Raw genomic sequence first — 16,857 nt, forward strand, 5'->3', positions numbered from 1 at the left:
GAGGGGCCTTTAATTTCATAACCGCAGTGCCCCAACAGTACATATACTACACTGCAAACAAAGCGAAACTGTGCAGAGGCAAATGGTCGATCATTGGCTACGTCAAAGCTTTATGTTGACGGAGGGAGACTTCAAACGCAACTGGGTTGTGTTAATGTATGCTGCTATTTAGCAATGCTTATAAAGCATATTTCAGTGAAACACGGCCTGCATATCGTAACTGGGGCACAAAGAACACCGCACACTCTTTCAACAACAGAAACACATTTAAGCTAAGAATAACAAGAAATTCCTCCGAGGTAGGAAAAACACCCCCGTCCTTACCATTCTCACTGCCACCAACTGAGAAGGTTATTTCCCTTTGACCATTAATATGTCCCTCTATAAGTCCTTGTAGAATCTTAATCCACCAATAACTCCCTAACCGTGTGTTTGACTGGTCCCAATTTTTGTAAGGACCGTCTCAGGAATGTATAGAACCTGCTCACCAAGTTTGGTGACGATCGGTCCGTTCATTCTTGAGATCTATATGCGAACACAAACACACAAACAAACACATCGACCGAATCCTATACACACCCCTATACCGGGGGTGTAAAAATAAACTCGGCAACATTTTTATTGCACCCATTTTCATACCCCAGCTAAAGCATTATTTCCCGTGTCAATTCATTCAAACTTGTTATGCCATTAAAAGGGACTCAACTTGGCAATCTGTAAAACTTTTCGGATCAAAGATTTCTTTTACAAGGGTCATGTGATTTTCCGCCTAAACAAGGGTACCTCCAGAATTGACCTGACAGAGTTCTTAGGTACGGTACCAATGAACAAAATGGACGAAAATAGACGAACATTCAGAAGTTACAAATTGACCACTTTTACACACGAAAAGAAACGATACTTAATTATCTATCCAGAACAGGTTGTTTTGTTTCGCTATATTGCGTATTTCATGTGTTATGCCATTCCTACTGATGAAGGTGTTGATTGCATGAGCCACTGTTCTGGATAGATAATTGATTGGACTTTCTGCTCGTATGTAAAAGATGTGCCTATTCTGAATTATCGTCCATTTTCAAAATGGTACCTAACGTTCTTTTTCATCAAACCACATTTTTACTGCCGTTTTAGCAATTTGGGAGTATGTGCTTTTGTCTTAACCATAGTTAACATGTGTCCATAACACAGTAAATTACCCACTAAAAAAGAATGTGTCTGTTGATGAAATGTTAAGTGTATTCATACTTCAAGCTTCCATCACAAACAGAACAGCTGTCACTACATACCACATTGAGTGAAATGTATTGCAGTCCAAGGCCAAAAAAAAGGGTGTGGTTAAGGTAATATAGCCACAAAAAAAATAGGGTAGGAAGGTAGGCTATCTTTTTTTTTTTTTTACTTTTTTTTTCTTAATAGCAGAGCAACCAAACGTGTAGCACTCGCAACCGAAGAAGGTGCCGATTTTGGTTTTTCTCTGGATCCATTCCCAGTAACTCTTCCTTATCTTCTCCAGTGTTTTCAGCGTTTATCTCCCTTCCTTCGTGTGGCGTCAATCCATATTCCCGTTACTACGTTACTATTTTTAGAATGTCACTGCACTGTCCAGAACGCTTTCATTGCACCCGTAAGTTGTCCTTACTGTAAAAGTGAAAAGGTCGAATCAATTTATAGCCACGCGAAAAATACACTGTCATCTATCTCTATATATTTATAGATATAGATATACATATATATATATACGGCTTTTCTGTGTGTGTGTGTGTGTTTGTGTGTGTGTGTGGGCAACACCTGTGGATTGTAGAGTTCTGTTTGTGATGTGGTCTGGCGGCTTTGGTGTGTCTGTATGTTCAGGCCTTCCTTCGAGAAGCCATAACAGTTATTTTCAATCCCGTTTGAGTGGACTTCGCCTTCAAAGGTGATTGTGGTGTTTCGGCACTCGGTTACATTTGGCGTCGTCGACAGCGATGGGACTCGACATGAAATGTTCAGGCCACTGAATCATTTTCGTGCTGATCCCATTCCACCTGGGAGGGACCTAAGCTTGGCTGGTCCATGTTTCGGAACTTTGGGGACAAAGTTCATTCAAAGGGGGTCGAGTGTGACAGGGAGACTACCGCAGAGTTGTTTGCCTTAGAAGTTGCGGGCTTTCCTTGCATGTACCAAGTTGTCCTCCTTTCCTTGCATGTACCAAGTTGTCCTCACTGTAAAAGTGCAAAGGTCGAATCTATTTATCAAAAAATCCACTGTCATCTATCTCTATATATTTATATATATAGATAGATATATACGGCTTCTGTGTGTGTGTGTGTGTGTGTGGAGGCAACACCTGTGGATTGTAGAGTTCTGTTTGTGATGGGGTCTGGCGGCTTTTGTCTGTCTGTATGTTCTGGCATTTGAGAAGCCATAACAGATAATATAGGGCTTAGAAATAAGCTCTAAAATTCTCAATCCCGTTTGAGAGGACTTCGCCTTCAAAGGTGATTGTGGTGAACCCCCACGCTGTCTGTCTCTGTCTCGCGATTCACGATATATATATAAAAGGACGTTAAGCCACGTTAGCTCAGTCAGAAGTGGTCTGTTAGAGCGGGTTTGAATCTTGGAGCAAGCAAACATTTTGTATTTATTTTTCATCTTTCAACTCCTCTTACTTAATAAACTTATTTCTTTTATTTACTTCCATATTCCAAAGATTTTGAGTGGTGTATCCAGGAACAGACTACTTCCAATTCAGTAGGGGGGCGACTATCCTCAACCCGGCGGGTCCCCAGGTCGCGGATAGGGGAACGGCCCCCAGATATGGGGGCCAGCTGCGAATATAGAATAAGCGGTCCCGGACCAACTAGCGGTGTCTCTACCAGGATGGGGTGGGTTGGCAGATGGCACTGACTACCCTATAAATGCCCCACGTGTCCGATGACGGTTACACCATGCGAGTAAGAGCCGCATTAAAAGCTCTAGCCCCGGGGTGGGACCCTCGGTAAGAAATCCCCCATGTGTTCCCAGGGTTAGGTTTTTGAGCCAGGAACTAAGGGCGGGGTAACCCTGAAAGAAACCTAAGGGCTGAAGTCGGAGGATCTGGGCCAACAGGCACATCTTAACCTTCTTCTTCTTCTGCGTTCGTGGGCTGAAACTCCCACGTACACTCGTGTTTTGCACGAGTGGAATTTTACGTGTATGACCATTTTTACCCCGCCATTTAGCCAGCCATGGGAGAAAAAGGCAATGCCAATGGGACATTTGTCCCCCTCAACCAAATTCCGATGGGACATAAGAAGCACCAAAGAGTGCGTTTTGACTAAAGATCAGGGTTCCTGCAGGGCAGAGCTGATACAATTCAATGAGTTTTCAAGGACATTTCCAGGACCACAAGAAGGGCAAAGCCCATACGACTCACATGCTTTACACATTTTTCCTACCAAAATACATGTGACCTTGACCCAAGGTCAAGGTCATCCAAGGTCATGCAACACAAAGCAGTTAATTCAAGACATAGGAAGTACAATGGTGCTTATTGGCTCTTTCTACCATGAGATATGGTCACTTTTAGTGGTTCACTACCTTATTTTGGTCACATTTCATAAGGGTCAAAGTGACCTTGACCTTGATCATATGTGACCAAATGTGTCTCATGATGAAAGCATAACATGTGCCCCACATAATTTTTAAGTTTGAAACAGTTATCTTCCATAGTTCAGGGTCAAGGTCACTTCAAAATATGTATACAATCCAACTTTGAAGAGCTCCTGTGACCTTGACCTTGAAGCAAGGTAAACCAAACTGGTATCAAAAGATGGGGCTTACTTTGCCCTATATATCATATATAGGTGAGGTATTGAATCTCAAAAACTTCAGAGAAAATGGGAAAAATGTGAAAAATAGCTGTTTTTTAGGCAACATTTATGGCCCCTGCGACCTTGACCTTGAAGCAAGGTCAAGATGCTATGTATGTTTTTTGGGGCCTTGTCATCATACACCATCTTGCCAAATTTGGTACTGATAGACTGAATAGTGTCCAAGAAATATCCAACGTTAAAGTTTTCCGGACGGACGACTCGGGTGAGTACATAGACTCACTTTTGCTTCGCATGTGAGTCAAAAATGCTTTTCAAGGACATGATTTTCCCCAAATTAATGCAAAGCACCAAGCTTACCTTCATTTTTTTAAGTCTGCAAACTATTAGTCATTCCGTAGTTGTTTCCCTTGCCAACTTCCGGGAAGGGAAGCAACTACGGGTGACTAGTAATAGTTAGTTCGTCTGCTTTCGTTTTCACTCGATCTTTTATTCTCCCAAAATGTGTGTACTGTATTTGACGAAAAAAAAGGGGGTTGCATTTTTGTTTTAAACAAGACAAGCTGCTGACAAAATGTATAGGCAACAATTTGAAACAAGAAGGGCAAAGCCCATACGACTCACATGCTTGACCTTGACATGGTCAAATAACTAAACCTAGCAATGACATCATACACTAAGAACTGCTTTACACATTTTTCCTACCAAAATACATGTGACCTTGACCCAAGGTCAAGGTCATCCAAGGTCATGCAGCACAAAGCTGTTAATTCAAGACATAGGAAGTACAATGGTGCTTATTGGCTCTTTCTACCATGAGATATGGTCACTTTTAGTGGTTCACTACCTTATTTTGGTCACATTTCATAAGGGTCAAAGTGACCTTGACCTTGATCATATGTGACCAAATGTGTCTCATGATGAAAGCATAACATGTGCCCCACATAATTTTTAAGTTTGAAACAGTTATCTTCCATAGTTCAGGGTCAAGGTCACTTCAAAATATGTATACAATCCAACTTTGAAGAGCTCCTGTGACCTTGACCTTGAAGCAAGGTAAACCAAACTGGTATCAAAAGATGGGGCTTACTTTGCCCTATATATCATTTATAGGTGAGGTATTGAATCTCAAAAACTTCAGAGAAAATGGGAAAAATGTAAAAAATAGCTGTTTTTTAGGCAACATTTATGGCCCCTGCGACCTTGACCTTGAAGCAAGGTCAAGATGCTATGTATGTTTTTGGGGGCCTTGTCATCATACACCATCTTGCCAAATTTGGTACTGATAGACTGAATAGTGTCCAAGAAATATCCAACGTTAAAGTTTTCCGGACGGACGTCCGGACGGACGGACGGACGGACGGACGACTCGGGTGAGTACATAGACTCACTTTTGCTTCGCATGTGAGTCAAAAATCAAGTACTTTTCAATGACTATTTCACAAAACTCTATTTTCAAGCACTTTTCAAGGCCTGGAAAAGGTTTTCCAATTTTCAAGGAGTTTTCCAGAGTTCAAGGACTCTGTACGAACCCTGAAAGATGCAATATGGTGCCATCTGAGAATTGGCCGCTATATCGTGTTATCTCTGTGTGTGTGTGTGTGTGTGTGTGTGTGTGTGTGTGTGTGTGTGTGTGTGTGTGTGTGTGTGTTTGTGATCCGATGTAAAGTGTACATTTGGTGGCGCAGTGGTATGTAATTTCAATGTGCCCTTTGACGCACTAAAGGGAATTGTGATGGGACATTTTCAGATTTAATGCGCCAATGGCGCACAAGTAAATGAAACCCTGTTTTTTGTTCTTTGTTTTTTTGTTTGACGGTATTATTAAGCGACTGTATTAGTATTAAGCAGGTAATACGTCCATAATTGTCAAGTACTGTAATCTGCATGTGATGTTAAGCTCCGGCCTTACTTGTATGCGAACGGATGTTATATGTCCGTCTGTCTGTTATGTCCTAATGTTGTATATTAATATAAGTATTAAACAATGGCGACTGCACGTGAGAGGGAACAATGAAGAGACCAAAAAGCAATGTACTCACGTTAAAATGACGAACACGGAACGAATAACAGCGACGTTTCGACCTAAGGGTCTTCTTCAGGCACAAAAACACAAAAATACACACACAAAAAAGAGGAAGAAAGACGATCGAACAGATAAAGAGGAGAATAACTGACAAAACAACTGAAAAGTCGGAACATAAATGTCCTGTGTTTTGACTAAATGTTTTAACATAGAGGGGGGAATCGAGACGAGGGTCGTGGTGTATGTGCGTGTGTGTGTGTGTCTGTCTGTGTGTGTGTGTGTGTGTGTAGAGCGATTCAGACTAAACTACTGGGCCGATCTTTATGAAATTTGACATGAGAGTTCCTGGGTATGAAATCCCCGAACGTTTTTTTCATTTTTTTGATGTCTTTGATGACGTCATATCCGGCTTTTCGTGAAAGTTGAGGCGGCACTGTCACGCTCTCATTTTTCAACCAAATTGGTTGAAATTTTGGTCAAGTAATCTCCGACGAAGCCCGGACTTCGGTATTGCATTTCAGCTTGGTGGCTTAAAAATTAATCAATGACTTTGGTCATTAAAAATCTGAAAATTGTAAAAAAAAAACCATTTTTTATAAAACGATCCCAATTTACGTTCATCTTATTCTCCATCATTTTCTGATTCCAAAAACATATAAATATGTTATATTTGGATTAAAAACAAGCTCTGAAAATTAAAAATATAAAAATTATTATCAAAATTAAATTTTCGAAATCATTTTAAAAACACTTTCATCTTATTCCTTGTCGGTTCCTGATTCCAAAAACATATAGATATGATATGTTTGGATTAAAAACACGCTCAGAAAGTTAAAACGAAGAGAGGTACAGAAAAGCGTGCTATCCTTCTCAGCGCAACTACTACCCCGCTCTTCTTGTCAATTTCACTGCCTTTGCCATGAGCGGTGGACTGACGATGCTACGAGTATACGGTCTTGCTGCGTTGCATTGCGTTCAGTTTCATTCTGTGAGTTCGACTGCAGCTACTTGACTAAATGTTGTATTTTCGCCTTACGCGACTTGTTTTTTCTTGTGTTAGCCGCAGCACATTTTCAGCGTGTGACATTTTTTGGTAGATGTAGTGTCCTGTATGCAGACGATGCATCTAACATGTTGGGAATTATCTCCCTTGTTTGACTATTGCATGCTGGTTGTAAGCCCGGACACATCATGGAAGCATACATCTGAATACATGATTGGAACTCAGAGTTCGGTTGTCCATTACCTCTGTTCTTAGAGAACGTATGGTGTTTGAGTGTGTGCGAGCATGGGCCAAGTCACATACAACAACACTACAATTGGCGACGAGGATAAAGGTATTTATCTTGTGTAATTCTTGTCGGACTTACGGTGACAAGAAACGTGCGCACCACGTGTGACTGAAAAAACAAGAGGCGAAGCCTTCAAGGCTCACGTAAGAAATCGACAAACAGTAACACAAACTCAATCACTCCGTCACACATACACACACACACACACACACACACACACACACACACACAGTAAGCATAGGTGAAACTATATGCAAGAAAGCGAGACCCTGGATCTGCCAAGAAGTCTCGGCCCGCTCACAATAACAATGACCGAGACTTTCAGTAATTCCTTTGCGTGACGTCTAACCCTCTTACGTCATAATGTGACGTCTTCAAATAGTTTCTATCACACACGTCGAACACTTTTGACCGAGACTGACGTAATCCATAGACTCGGAAATGTTAAAGTTTCTACCACAGACATACAGTGATACACACATGGGTGCGTCTCAGAAACTGATCCTTTTGTGTGTGCCATAATCAAATTAGCCCACAATTGAAACATACTGAATTTTAAATCATGATATTGGTATGTTTGAGAAGTAAAATGAATAAAGAAATAGTACAAACAAAACTGAGTATTTTGCATGATTATTATGAAGGTTGTTTTGCGATAGAAAAGATTAAATGCGTGAAAAATGAAGGTCTGATCTGTGACATGAACCATCAACTAGTTTTGTACCTCACTACAAGAATCGTTTAGAATGTCCAAGGACTGCTATTTTTGTTATGTGTGTTTGGTTTAAGTGTACTTGACAGTTGAAATGTTATTTTGTCCACAGAATTGTTTTTTTAAACGAAATTAATCGCTTGAAAGTTTGCCATCACTGTCGTAACATATGTTTCCGCACGCGTGCAACAGCAACAAGTCCTAAATTTGAACTTTAGAATTTGCATATTCATTTTCAACACGATCTTGACATGAAAGGGCATAGAAAATCGCTAAGCTAAATGTTATTTAAGTATTATTTTCTCAAAATTGCATCTGCAAACTAAGTTGAAAGTTGCGCAATATGACATGCTTCTTCAAAATTCCGTTACGATGGTGAACGGTTTTGCAAATAATGTTCAGAGTTTTGAAGAAAGATTAGAACTATTTTGCGCGTAGTGACTTAGAGGTGCGGGTGACTACGCATGCGCAGTTACAGAGAGAAATAGTTCAGCTTCCAGCAGCGAAGAAAGATTTCGAGAATGTTTCCGAAGTCTGTGATTTTGTTACGACAGTGATCAACACCCAAGGTTCTTAAGAAAAGGTGAGTTTTTGCTGCTATGATATTCTATGAAGTGAAAAATTAGGCTACACATTTGTTGATAATAGTTTTTCTTTCGATTTCACGTAGTCAAAACTTGACTAAATGTTTTAACATAGAGGGGGAATCGAAACGAGGGTCGTGGTGTATGTGTGTGTGTGTGTCTGTTTGTCTGTGCGTGTGTGTGTGTAGAGCGATTCAGACTAAACTACTTGACCGATCTTTATGAAATTTGACATGAGAGTTCCTGGGTATGATATCCCCGGACGTTTTTTTCTTTTTTTCGACAAATACTTTTGATGACGTCATATCCGGCTTTTTGTAAAAGTTGAGGCGGCACTGTCACACCCTCATTTTTCAATTAAATTGATTGAAATTTGTGTAAAGCAATCTTCGACGAAGGCCGGACTTCGGTATTGCATTTCAGCTTGGTGGCTTAAAAATTAATTAATGACTTTGGCCATTAAAAATCTGAAAATTGTAATAATTTTTTTTTTTAATATAAAACGATCCACATTTACGTTCATCTTATTTTACATCATTTCCTGATTCCAAAAACATATAAATATGTTATATTTGGATTAAAAACAAGCTCTGAAAATTAAAAATATAAAAAAATATGATCAAAATTAAATTTCCGAAATCCATTTAAAGGAACGGTAAGTGTCAATGTTTTCTTTAATTGTAAAAGTTGTATGTTCAATGGAATGGTAAGTCTGAACAAAATAATTACTTTATTTTGTTTTTAGCCAGTGAATGTGGATGCATCAAAATCTTGATAGACATTAAACAAATTCATGTTAGTGAAACTAGTACACATATTGCATCAATCTTTAGTTGAAATCGCAGGTACTTGCATGTTTCAGGTGCAAGAGATTCGACCTGATGAACTGGTGGTAACGTTCCTTCGAAGGAAACCGGAGGGGAACTACTATTGCTTTCCAGGGATCAATGATATTTCCTTAGTCCCTACATCTGATGCAACCATGATTCGTGACCCCACCTTCAATGCCAGGGGGCATTATTTCTTTTAAAATAAATTAATTAACTGCAAGTGGCAACTGTTCTATATGTAACCAATGCCTTTGGTTTATTGTCTCAACAATTGAATGAACCACTTTTGAACATTTGCATTCTTCATGTCAAACCTTATAATACATGTCTGGTTGTTCGTTTCCGAGTTACGTGGGTGATGAACTTTTCATTAATGTTTCTCTTTTTTGGGGCCAAGTTTGCTTGATTTTGTCCAGCTTTTTTTCTTTCTGTTCCTGTTTTAGTGTTTGGCATTTTACCTAAGAAGAATCTGGTTGCAAAATCAGCTTCATTTAGTAAAGTTTGTGGGAAAAAGCATAACCGTTTCTTTGTTACAAAAGTGATGTTTCCATGTTACATCGGTGACCATTTTGCATTCTTTTGGGATAACTTTCTAACATTTTGTCTTAGAGCAACAAATCTTTGTATATATGCTATTGTGAAGGTTAAATGTCAATAAGACTGAATGAATGCCATGTATCAACATGTTCTGATCAGGATATCATTAATTAATTTTCATTTTTGTATTGAAATTTTGACGAATGCATGGAACTTTGAAAAAAACATTATTTTGTTGTTTGCATGTAGTCATTTCATATTGAACTCTATAATGGCTTGTGATTCAACAATAATAACTGAATAAAAGTCGTTTTCAGCCTTATAAATGCAGTTTTTTTGTCTTTTATTTTTTCCATGTTACACGGGTGATTTTGCACACATGGTCCAAATAATGCTCAATATATGGCAAACTAAAGGCAATGTTATATTTTTTCTTGTTTAAACTGAAAAGGTACACCCTGAGAAGTGTGTAAATAGTATTATCAAAGTTTTCTGGGAAGATTTTACTTTTGGTGATAATGTCACAAACAGAGGACGAGATTCTGAGACGCACCCACATACATACGCACGCACGCACGCACAGACAGACAAAGTTTATCATCGCATAGGCTACACTTACGTGAGCCAAAAATGGAGAACATTCCATGTGTCAGCGTGTTTGACCCAAAAGGTGAACCTTCTCTGGTATCGGCGAGATGGGAGCGATGGGGGAAGAGTTTCAACATCTACCTGGTTGCATTGGGGGATGTTGCGGGTGCAAGAAAGAAGGCACTTTTGCTTCACTGTGGAGGGTCGGAACTGCAGGAGATTTTCGAAACGTTCGAGTTTGCTGGGGATGACGTCACACCGGATAACTGTACGTACGCACAGGCGCTCGAAGCTCTCAATAAGCATTTCGGTGCGCAGCGAAATGACACTTTTGAAAGAAATGTCTTTCGACAGATGGCCCAAAAGGAAGGTGAAGCTACTGCACAGTTTATCACTAGACTTCGCCAAGAAGCAAAGCATTGTAACTTTGGACCAACCCTGGGTGAGAATATCAGAGATCAAGTAATCGACAAGTGTGCTGACAAACGTTTGAAGGCCAAACTTCTGGAGAGAATGAACTTAACTTTGCCAGTACTGATGCAGATTTCACAGGCGCATGAAGCTGCAAGTGGTTTTGTCAGACAGATGACGCCTTCAACTTCAACTGATGCAGCAGATTCTCAACTCGTTGGAGCTGTGGGTGGTAGATCGTCTTCGAAATATGTGAAGGAGAGACAGACCCATGCCTCTAGACACAAAGTGGAGAAGAAAAAGGGTGCTTGTTTCCGATGTGGACAGAACACTCACCATGCCAAAGATCCAACATGTCCTGCCATGGGGAAGACATGTAGACTGTGCCAAAAACTGAACCATTTCGCTGTTGTGTGTAAAAGTGGCAAAAATACTCGAGCGAATGCCTTGAATGTTGTGCATGATCATGATGATGATGATGATGATGATGATAGTGACCATGACTATTCTTTCAAAGTGGGTGACAGAAAACTGGAAATGATACATGTTGTAGTGGGAGGAGTTCAGATCTGTGCAGGCATTGATTCCGGGGCTAGTGCTAACGTTTTAGACAAACAAAAGTGGGAGGCTTTGAAGAAGAAAAAAATTGTTTGTAAAACAGAAGCAAAGAAAGATGAAAAAGTCCTGTATGCCTACGGATCTGAGCGGCCTCTTACAATAATTGGTACATTTGAAGCTGAGGTTTCTCTGTCAGCGTTGCCAGATCAGAACAAGCATGTTGCCAAGTTTGTTGTCATTGAAGAAAAAGGAATTTCTCTTTTGGGGAGGGAAACTTCTGAAAAACTGGGTGTTCTGAAAGTTGGATTGCCAAACGAAATACATGCTGTTGGTTCTGTTTTGACAGAAAGTACAGAGAAGCCTGAGATGCAATTTGAAAGTTTGTACAATGGTCTTGGCAAACTGAAAAATCACAAAGTGACGTTGCATGTGAAAAATGACGTCAAACCAGTCATTCAGGCCGCGAGACGCATTCCGTTCAGTCTGCGTTCTAAAGTAGAACAAAAGATCAAAGAACTGACAGAGCTTGATATTATTGAGCGTGCCGAGGGGCCTACATCGTTTGTAAGTCCCATTGTTGTGGTACCAAAGGCTCAAGGGAACGACATACGGTTGTGTGTTGATATGAGACAGGCGAATGAGGCCATAGAACGGGAACGGTTTCCCATGCCGACTGTTGAGGAAACGCTCCTAGAGATGAACGGTAGCAAGTTCTTTTCAAAACTAGATTTGAACATGGGATTTCATCAGTTAGAGCTAGACGCAGAATCGCGACCGATCACAACTTTTGCAACACATGTCGGTTTGTTCCGCTACAAACGTCTCATGTTTGGAGTGACAAGCGCTCCAGAAATCTATCAGTATACGATTCAAAACGTACTCCGCGATTGCACAGGCGCGCGAAACATGACTGATGATATAATCATCTATGCCGAGACACTAGAAGAGCATAACCGCAGGTTAGCCAAAGTCTTAGCAACACTGAAAGACGCAGGACTCACACTTAACAAGAAGAAGTGCATTTACCGCATGACAGAACTACAGTTCATGGGCTTTCTGCTCTCAGAAAAAGGGATTGGGCCCACATCTGTAAAGGTCGAAGCAGTGAAAAATGCACAACCGCCAAAAAGTGCATCTGAGGTCAAAAGTTTCCTAGGTCTGGTAAACTTTAGTGCGCGTTTCATCAGTCATCTTGCGACAAAGTCAGAACCGTTGCGAAAACTCACACGCAAAAACGTTCAGTTCAAATGGGAAAAGGAACAGCAACAAGCGTTCGATCTTCTGAAGACGGAGCTTGAAAGTGCAGGTACTCTCGCTTACTTTGATCAAAAAGCTGAGACAAGAGTTGTCGCTGACGCGAGTCCAGTAGCTCTGGGTGCAGTACTGGTACAGATCCAGAATGGAGAAAAACGCGCAATCTACTACGCAAGTAGAAATTTGACTGATGTAGAACGTCGGTATTCTCAAACTGAAAAAGAGGCCCTAGCACTCGTTTGGGCATGCGAGAGATTTCATCAGTATCTCTTCGGAATGGATTTCATTCTTGAAACTGATCACAGACCGCTGGAGTTCATTTACTCAAAACGCTCAAAACCGTCTGCGCGCATAGAAAGATGGGTTCTCAGGTTACAGAACTATCACTTCACGGTCCAGTACAAACCTGGTGCCCAAAACATAGCAGATTCGTTGTCACGTTTAGTGAAGCATGATGAACGTAGCCGCAGGCAGACTCAAAATCCAGCTGAAGAATACATTTCTTTTGTCGCACACACTAGCGTTCCATCTGCATTGACGATGCAGGAACTAGAAGAGGCGTCAGAAATTGACACAGAAATCATTGCGCTGAGGCAGTGCATTCAGACAGACATATGGCAGAACTGTCCAAACCAAACATACAAAGCACTCAAAGATGAGTTCACTTGTTTTGGCAAGCTAGTGCTTCGAGGTTGTAGGATTGTCATTCCACATGCACTCCGACATCGCGCCATGAAAATAGCCCATGAAGGTCATCAAGGCATAGTGAAGACCAAAGAGAGATTGCGAAGCAAGGTCTGGTGGCCAGGAATTGATCACGACACAGAAAAACAGATCAAGGCATGTCACGAATGCCAAATTGTTAGCCAGCCAGCACCACCTGAACCACTGAAGTGTAGGAAATTCCCGGACGGCCCTTGGGAAGATCTAGCCATTGACATACTCGGACCGCTTCCGACTGGAGAGTCCATTCTCGTTGTAGTTGATTACTACAGTCGTTTTTTTGAAACGGTCGTTTTGAGGTCCACTGTAACGAAGCAGATCATTCAAGCGTTAGACAACATTTTCACAACACATGGTTTGCCCGTTACCCTCACTTCTGACAACGGACCTCAGTTCGTTTCTGAGGATTTCTCCCAGTACATGCAAACGAACAACATTGTGCACATCCACACGACACCGTTGTGGCCACAGGCCAATGGCGAAGTAGAGCGTCAAAACAGAACACTCATGAAAGCCATTAAGATTGCACATTCAGAAGGCAAAGATTGGAAACGGGAGTTGAACACATTCCTGTTTGCGTACCGCACTACAACACATCAAACAACAGGAGTTAGCCCCGCAGAACTATTGTTCAAACGTAAGCTCCGAAGCAAGTTACCTGAGATTGACCGAGACACAAAAACAACACTCGATGAGTCAGTTCGCGACCGAGACAAATTGAAGAAAGAACAAAGGAAAGAGTATGCGGACACAAAACGAAATTCACAGACATCAGAAACAAGTGTTGGGGACGAAATCTTACTTCAGAAAAAGAAACAAGACAAGTTCAGTACTCAGTTTGAACCGGAACCATACAAGGTGATTGAACGGACAGGAACACAGGTCACAGTTGAATCGCCTAGTACAGGTGCAAGGTACAGACGGAACGTATCACACACAAAGCCCTATGTCAGGGAACAGTCATTAAATCCAGATGATTGTGAAAAACACACTGACAATTCTTCAGTTGAAAATGCATCAATTGGAAGCTCTGAAACCGATACACCCGCTGTTCGTGTTTCAATGCGTCCGAGACGAATGCCGGAAAAACTACAAGATTATGTTGTCGGACTCGTTCAACATTAAGAATCAGAATAATTTGAGTTTATATGTGTGTGCTTCTAAAAAGTGAATTTTCATGTATCTGTTTCTTCTGTATGGAAATGATTACATGAAACTGTTGTCTGTATTTTAAGGCTCTTCGTTCGATGATTTATTGATGTGGAAATATCAAGATTGTTTTGTTCTAAAAGAAAAGGAGAGATGTAGTGTCCTGTATGCAGACGATGCATCTACAGTCGACTCCGGATATTACGTCACCCCTTGGGGGATGTTTTTGAGCGACGTTATACGCGGTGACGCTGTATCCGGTTCATCGGTTATAACGTCACTTTTACGCGCGGGTGATGTTATATCCGGAGTCCAAGAGTTATGTCCCTTTCTAAAGTACTGACTGTTTTAATAAAACTGTGCAGAAATGGAAAGTGCATGCATTAGTGTTGTTTAAAAATTACAACAACATATTGTTGTAAGTTTTAAACTAACTTATTACAATAATCTTTAATTCACTTCCTCATATATAGAATTGTGGACTATTCTCTTCTTTGCGTATTTCCAAAACCTGGCTATACCATGAATACAAAATTGTATACACAACATTTTCCCCGAAATTCGGCAACAGTATCAACGTACAGTATTGTGGGCTGCATGCTGATTCTGAGACAGGTTGCTTGTGTTAGAGTGTCAAGCTCCGTCTGGTTCCATCGACAATCTCAGTCTTTAATTATAGTGTCCGACGTTATTAGCTTTAAGGACACACACACACACACATGGCTGTCGTTTATTCATATTCTGCTAGATCTTGACCTGTCCTTGATGTCCGAAGAAATAACAAGTCGCGTAAGGCGAAAATACAACATTTAGTCGAGTAGCTGTCGAACTCACAGAATGAAACTGAACGCAATGCAATTTTTCAGCAAGACTCGTAGCATCGTCAGTCCACCGCTCATGGCAAAGGCAGTGAAATTGACAAGAAGAGCGGGGTAGTAGTTGCGCTGAGAAGGATAGCACGCTTTTCTGTACCTCTCTTCGTTTTAACTTTCTGAGCGTGTTTTTAATCAAAACATATCATATCTATGTTTTTGGAATCAGGAACCGACAAAGAATAAGATGAAAGTGTTTTTAAATTGATTTCAAAAATTTAATTTTGATAATAATTTTTATATTTTTAATTTTCAGAGCTTGTTTTTAATCCAAATATAACATATTTATATGTTTTTTGAATCAGAAAATGATGGAGAATAAGATGAACGTAAATTTGGATCGTTTTATAATTTTTTTATTTTTTTTTTTACAATTTTCAGATTTTTAATGACCAAGGTCATTAATTAATTTTTAAGCCACCAAGCTGAAATGCAATACCGAAGTCCGGGCTTTGTCGAAGATTATTTGACCAAAATTTCAACCAATTTGGTTGAAAAATGAGAGCGTGACAGTGCCGCCTCAACTTTCACGAAAAACCGGATGACGTCATCAAAGACATTTATCAAAAAAATGAAAAAAAACGTCTGGGGATATCATACCCAGAAACTCTCATGTCAAATTTCATAAAGATCAGTCCAGTAGTTTAGTCTGAATCGCTCTACTCACACACACACACACACACACACACACACACACACACACACACACACACACACACAGACACCACGACCCTCGTCTCGATTCCCCCCTCTACGTTAAAACATTTAGTCAAAACTTGACTAAATGTAAAAATGACGAGAACTTCATGGGTCCTTATACGTAATTAATGTCTATTTGACTTATATTATTATTATTAACGAAGAAGTTTCTCGTCAACAGCAAAGTGGCTGCCCACCTTTACGCACAATCGTTCTGGTAGTAACAACTTTGGGTTCATAGTTACCCCCTTTCCCCATCCACCGTCTCCACCACATCTAGTGAGCGGGACGTTATACTCGTTAGACTACTACTGTATTATTATTATCATTATAACGTCACTTGATATAACGTCCATGGCTTTCCAAGTTGAGTCAAAATAGTGCTTTAAGAGTGCAGTATCACTTTTCTCAATTTGTCGGTTCACTGCACTTAATTTACAATTTAGCCTGAGCGACCTACTCAGCCTGTCGACAACGCCCAATTGAAAGTGACGCTCAGCCTCCTCGTCGAGGGCAGTTGTAGTCTGTATTCTACGGACCAAAAAACAAACAAACGTCGTAGTCTGTTCTCATCCTCTCGACCTTCTCCTACCGTCATTTCAATAATCGAGGTTTTTTTTATATGCGTGATTGAAGGACAGAAGTAGACAGATCCATTCGCACGCGCTCGCGCAGGAGTAACCATGTATGCTCGATATGAAACTTTTTAAAACAATTTTTTTTAGTTAAAAACAAAGACAGGAACTCACAACACGAATGAAATGGAACATTTTTCTTTTAATTAAAAACCTAGAACACTGAGGAACCTAAGTAAGGAACTCACAAAGCGAA

The 16,857-nt window shown here is 40.4% G+C and overlaps 1 protein-coding gene across 1 annotated transcript in view; it reads right to left on the reverse strand.

Moving 5' to 3' along the window:
• Nucleotides 1–16,857, reverse strand: part of LOC138958000 (bifunctional 3'-phosphoadenosine 5'-phosphosulfate synthase-like) — a 68,377-nt gene that overhangs the window by 49,937 nt on the left and 1,583 nt on the right. The gene's annotated exons all lie outside the window — the stretch shown is intronic.

Source organism: Littorina saxatilis, linkage group LG2 (genome assembly GCF_037325665.1).
Source record: "Littorina saxatilis isolate snail1 linkage group LG2, US_GU_Lsax_2.0, whole genome shotgun sequence".
NCBI classification, from domain to species: domain Eukaryota; kingdom Metazoa; phylum Mollusca; class Gastropoda; order Littorinimorpha; family Littorinidae; genus Littorina; species Littorina saxatilis.